The 6,753-nt window shown below is 32.7% G+C and overlaps 1 long non-coding RNA gene across 2 annotated transcripts; it reads right to left on the bottom strand.

Annotated features, from left to right (window-relative positions):
- Positions 1-257: 257 nt before the first annotated feature.
- LOC139903959 (uncharacterized) lies at positions 258-3,523 on the bottom strand. Of its 2 annotated transcripts, none has more exons than XR_011778604.1 (7): positions 3,171-3,523; positions 3,007-3,087; positions 2,646-2,730; positions 2,397-2,546; positions 1,942-2,038; positions 1,458-1,638; positions 258-464 (listed from the first exon to the last, which is right to left on the bottom strand). It is a non-coding gene; the product is annotated as an uncharacterized lncRNA (long non-coding RNA). The 2 variants fall into 2 exon arrangements; XR_011778603.1 differs by lacking the exon at positions 258-464 and adding an exon at positions 1,070-1,366.
- Positions 3,524-6,753: the final 3,230 nt, after the last annotated feature.

Genomic DNA, 6,753 nt, shown 5'->3' with positions numbered 1-6,753 from the left:
AAATTTCCGGGTCGTCACATATTTGACGTAACTTCTTTTTAATTTACCCACGTTGACTCGTTAGAGATTAAATCGACCCATTCGTTCTTTTTGATTGTTCGTATTACCACTTTCACATTTACAATTGGTCAACGGGGATGGATATACATAATCTACATTTGCCCACTCCCTCTATTTACTAATAACCTACATATAAATAAGCTTGTATATAAGATTCTTATACCGAAAATCATAATTCCATCCAAAAAGCCCGGAGAAGAAAGAATAAAGAAAACTTTTATTCAAAAAGCCCAAATCGTATATAAAAACAAAGTTACAATGATGAATAATTATCAGAATACGGCTTACAGAACCCAACACCGATTTATTGTATTTAGGTCATTTCTGGACCATCGACAAAAAGAACTTACACTAGCTGCACATCCAGTAAGCCAGCTGGTACTTTTAGCAGTCTACTTCGGAAGCTGAGTGTCAAAAAGGATCAATTCTCAAAAGCCAGTCTAATCACAAATGTGGATGGTAAAATTAATCTTGTTAATAAGAATATTACCTTCTTAAAATGTTTAAGATTATCAACAAATCCAGCATTGTAAACCCTAAACCCTAAATCCAGAACCCTAACCTAAACCCTAAATCCTAAATCTAAACCCAAAAACCTAACCTCTAAACCCTAAACCCTAAACCCAAACTCTAAACCCTAAATACTCTGAACACTAACCCTAAACACTAAGCCCTAAAATATAAACCCTAAAAACTCTAAACCCTAACCCTAACCCTAAACCGTAAACCCTAAGCCCTAAAATATAAACCCTAGAATCTAAACCCTAAATCTAAATCCCAAACCCTAAATCTAAACCCAAAACCCTAAATCTAAACCCTAAACCCTAACCTAAACCCTAAACCTAAACTCTAAACCCTATAATATAAACCCTAAACTCTAAACCCTATGTTATAACCAAAACCCAGATCAAATGAGTCTTTTAATAGTAATAAACTAATAACGCATCCATCTTATGGTACGGACATTAAATGTAGCAATAACTTATCTAGTTATGGTAAGATTGGAAAATCAATCAATGTCGGTTTTATATATCACTTTGATTGTTATGTTAAACAAAAGATGGTCATGATAAATCCATAGTACCGAACTGGGCTCAAGATTGGTAATAACAATCTATAACTCAAACCCACCCATAATGACATGACCAAATACTTGAGGAATCTTTCTATCAACTATAAGCCTGCATCTAGAGGAAGTTTTTATGCATAAAAAATGGGGTAAAAACTCGATCTAGCATTGTGGCAACACCAAGTATTAACTTTGCATAGGATCTGGATCACCATTGTATTAGATGTTGACAAAATCCTACAGCAACAAATTCAAATAAATGAATTGGTTCAAAGTTATACCATAACAAATGGTTCCAAAGGAATCAGGAGCATCAAATACTACATACCTAGAATTCGCCCCATAATTTGGTCATCTCGTCATAGTAACCTAAGCTACCCACGATGTAAAATGCTCCCTTACTTGAAGAACTGAGACAAAATTTTCAGTAGGCAGCTTTTCTTATGACTATCACATCCTGTTTTGAACTGTCATTTTTATTGTCTTCATCAAAGATATCTTAAAATACACTGCACAACATAAAATTAGCATATAATGTTAAACACGTGTATCAGCGTCTAGAAAAACATAAAAAATCGTAATATGTACAATTAACAGCACAACTTCAAAAATTACTTTTTGTGTTGGCAGAAAGAGCGTAATTCAAGTCATTGAATTACTAAGGTTGCATTCATTATTCGTGACACTATTAACGTATAGGTAGCTCCATTGAAATATTATTCTTACATATGAATGTATACGTACGCTGAAATATGTAGCTATACATTATTAGCAATCACAGCGTAAACTAAAAATTATGATCACAAATTTACCTCACTTCGCAATGATAGATGATCAAACTCGGCAAATGTAAGAATAATATTTGTACAAAATAGTCAAGTCATGCCCGCAGCTTGTGGTTCCATAGCCCTGAGTATCATAAAACATGACAAATTTATTACAGATCTAATGGTTGAACTGCGGGTATGGCTAGTGTCATCCAAGCCAACTCTTTTACCAAAATATTTTCTAAACATTATAGCATTTAGAACCTGGGCTGTGTTTTATTTTATCAGTGATTCAGAATTTTATAGTGAAAATAATGTAATATTATTGTGCAAATATTGTTTTATTAAACTTCACAAGTAAGTTACAAATATTTAACTTGTGCCAAAAGTGACCATTTTCAGCCGAAAACATGTTTTCACACGTTAATCAACCCGCCCATCTTGTCGCATCTGACATATAAGTATATGTATTTCCAAGTCACACATAGTAGTAAACGTACCCTCTCAACTCTTTCCGGGAACGTTTTTTCAGTTCTATCTACTGTTGAATGTTTCGGGGCTTAACAAACACACCAGTTGTCCTTGACGAAAGCCTATCCTGATGATCGATCATGTGTTGAAATCTTCACCAAATTTTCAGCTGAAATCATCTGCACACACACAAACAATACACAATAATTTTTTATCAAGAAAACAAACAAAAGCAGAGGTTGTGTCAAGCATGGTGTTTTATTTGTAGCAGAATATACCTGCATTGGGTACAATTAGAGATAGGAGAACTTTGCCTTGTAATACGTTGGACAAGCACTGATAACGACCATAATGTACGAGTAACTGTTATTGGACAAGTAAGAACTTGACTGGATTAGATCGAACCAGAAGGATATATAACATACTAATGAGTTCATAACCCTGAAGACCAATTGTACATTGCAATTAATAGTTAGAGAAAAATTCATCATACGAATGGGAGTGCAAGAGAAAATAATATAATGACACATACCAATTCTACTTTGCATCATATGACCCATAACATCAAAACAGAACCAATTAAAATCTGTAACAGATCCACGTAATAGGCAGTACACAAAATCAAACAACGCCACTTACAAACTTTTACAACCTGGAGCAATTGTTGGATAACTGATTTAAGATCCCGAGAACATGAAGACTTGGATCGACAAATTGCAGCTGAGAAACAACAGTCAGATACTTAAAAATAATAACAATAACAATTTACATAAATTAAAAGAAAAACTTGATACTCAAAATACCGTATTAGAAGGCCTAAATCAGAGATAATCAACAGCTGAAGTTAAAACCTGCAAAAACAACGATATAAAAGAAAAAGAAAAAAGAAAAGAACACAAAAGTAATCGAATGAATCGAGATTGCTTCCAAGGATTAGGTTATTGCTTCCACCGTTTCAATTGGATTAGAACAATTGAATGAATCGAGATGTTATACTGGTAACCGATTAACAATTTGATTAATGGAGATCATAGATATCAAGCACCGGAGTCAGGATCTCTGTGAATAGATTGGGAATCTAGCACCGGAGTCAGGATCATAGAAACCCTTTGCTTGATGAGCGTGCCCCCTAATTTTTTTAACAGCTCCCGTGTTTTTCATCATTAGACGGGGGTAATTTAGGGATGGATTATATGTAAAACTTATTTATTAGCTAATTTTTTAGTGATTGATTATGGACCGTTGGATCTAGGGGTATTGTAATGTAATTTTCTAATCTAACGATGATTAAGGGGGTTTTGAAAACATTTATTAGCTAATCAGGACTCTCTTTTAATGTGTATATATATATATATATATATATATATATATATATATATATATATATATATATATATATATATATATATATATATATATATATATATATATATATATATATATAAGTAGAGGGACGCGAGCGAAAATGGGACGCGGCTGAACAAAAATTGTTCTAGTCGAACAATTTTTATTTTTTGTCTTTTAGATGCATTTTTTTGTCTTTTAGATGCATTGTTTGCTTGGTTCTACATTTTATGTAGAATCTGGTGTACAACAGCATGTAGATCATGTTGTTCTACACTTGTTCTACATCAAATTAAGTTAGGGTTTAGATTTACGGTTTTAGGGTTTAGATTTTAGGGTTTAGGGTTTAGATTTAGGGTTTAGAATGAGTTTTTTACACGAACGGTTTAGAGTTTAGGGTTTAGCTGTAAACCCTCAACCCTAAACCCTAAACTCTAAATCATGCTAAATTTACGAAAAAGTTGATTTTGAACATAACAGGTGAAATTTGAACCAAAACATGGTCAAGTTGAACGATTCTGGGCATATTCGAACATGTTTTTGTTCTACATTTTCTCGAATTCAAACAAAAATAAATGAATTCAAGCAATTTTTGGCTAATTCGAACATGTTCTACATTTTGTTGTTCTACAATTATTTGTTCTACAAAATAAAGATGCAGCTCAAATTTGTTCTAATACAACAAAATGGTTCGCCCTTGTTTTTTTTTGTTCGACTAACCCTACTTTTTGTTCGGCCGCATCAATTTATTGTTCGACTATGAGTTCTCGGGTTCTCACAGTACTAGAGTTATATATATATATATATATATATATATATATATATATATATATATATATATATATATATGCAGGATCAATAGGGAAGTAACCAATCGGGTGGAAGCGGGGGGAAGCAAAATATTTTTTTTTTGTTTTTTTGGAATTTTTTTTCCGGCATCAAGATCACACGAAAATATGAACATTTAGAAGAGACACTTCGTGATGAATGTTATTCTTTAGGCGGAAAAACGATCGACAAAAATAACATTCAAGATAATATTGTTCGTGAAGAATATGAACGTCTTTTTCCATGTTTTGTGAAGTAAAATTTAGCCCGATTTAGAGTTTAGGGTTTAGGGTTTGGTGTTTTGGGTTTATTCCATAAACTCAAAACACCAAACCCTAAATCCTAAACCCTAAACCGTTCGTGTTAAAAACTCATTCTAAACCCTAAATCTAAACCCTAAACCCTAAATTTCTAAACCCTAATATCTAAACCCTATAAACCCTAATATCTAAACTCTAATATCTAAACCCCAATAGCTAAAACCTCAACATACGCTCGAAAAACACGATAATTGTTATATATTACTTCTTCGAGCGTTTTCCCGCCAAAATAAAAACATTTATCATAAAATGTCTTTATTAAATGTTCATATTTTCATCCAATCTATAATGTTCGTGAACAAAGTTTTTTCAAAAAAACGAAAAAAAAAAAATTGCTTCCCCCCGCTTCCCCCCGAATGGTTACTTCCCTCTTGATCATATATATATATATATATATATATATATATATATATATATATATATATATATGTGAGTGTTCAAATATGAACATTTATTTATAAATATTCTAAATGGTGTATTTATTGTTGCAATTTGATCGACTCTAAAAACCAAACTTTACTATTGTAACCACTTTTATATTTGGATCACCCGCAGTGACGAAAGATACTTAGACTGTTTCCAACTCAGAGGCGAATAATGCACTTTTTGGTGAAAAAGTGGGTTTTTGACTGTGACTGTACTTGACCTCCGTTAACTCAAATGTCAAGTTTTTGTGTCAAATATTTGGAGGGTGAGGTGGTAAAATCTGATTGGAAATTGGGTGAGAAAAAAATAAATTAAATAATAAATATAAATGTAGAAAACATATGATTGGCCCAATGTAAATCTCACGCTCAAACCAAAGGACGTCAAAAATTCAACTAACGGTTTTAGGCGTCAAAAACTGACGCCCTTTAACGGCGTCAAATATCGTCAAAATTCGCCACATGGATTGACTGACGCAGCGTTGGAACTCGTCTTAAGGCAGCAATGGGCATTTGCCGCGGCTGGGTTTTTACTTGTAACCATTTGACATGCATTGGGCTTTAGTGTATAACCTTTTATTCTTTTGCCCCAGCTCAAAAGACTAAAAATAAATCTATAATTTAGTCCTCCAAAAAATTACACATAAAGCCTTTAATTAAATATACCCAAATCAGCCCATTGCCTAAATGAGTGAACGGATGCTCTTCATCAATCTTAATGAATAAGATTCCCAGCTAACCACAAGCTAGTGAACGACGCTCTTCTTCAATTATGCACAGTGGCGAATTTAGGATCGAAACTCAACGGGGTCCTATACTATCTGAGTGATACTTTGTATTTTTTTCCTTCAAAATATGACTGTTTACTTCAGAAAAAACCATTAATTTTAAAAACATATGAGGTCATATTTTCAAATTTTATGGTGTCCTACAAAATTTTAATAGTAATTGACAAAAAGAAATCAAATTATTGTGGGGTCCTTTGACCCCATACCACACACTCTAGAGTCGCTCCTGATTATGCATATGCGATTACATAAAATCTTATTGTTTGAGGTATTTTTCTTTATTTCTATAATGAGACTTATTTTGTTTTCGTTGTTATGTATTTGATAGAATAATGATTCCCTGAACTGGGGCATAGGACTACATTTAATTCATTTTATGCTTAATGTGTACCTATATAAATTCAATATTTGCAAATGATCGAATACTTAATACTTTAATGGTACACATACGTTTTATACTTTCATTGATTTAAATAAAAGTCTAGAACATTTAATTTTCTTTATTTGTATAAGGTGGTTGTTGAATCTTCCTGAATACTTAATACGTTACTGGACACTGCCGTTGCTAATTATGTATTCCATCTGATCTATTTGTGTTGCTTTCATGTAACACATTTGTAAGCTAGTTTGGTTCTACATGACCCTTAATTACTATTGCGATATGTAAATGTTGTGCAGGTT

The sequence above is a fragment of the Rutidosis leptorrhynchoides genome, chromosome 4, assembly GCF_046630445.1.
Source record: "Rutidosis leptorrhynchoides isolate AG116_Rl617_1_P2 chromosome 4, CSIRO_AGI_Rlap_v1, whole genome shotgun sequence".
NCBI classification, from domain to species: domain Eukaryota; kingdom Viridiplantae; phylum Streptophyta; class Magnoliopsida; order Asterales; family Asteraceae; genus Rutidosis; species Rutidosis leptorrhynchoides.
Note: the sequence above shows the minus strand (reverse complement) of the source record. Positions and strands in the feature narration are given on the sequence as shown.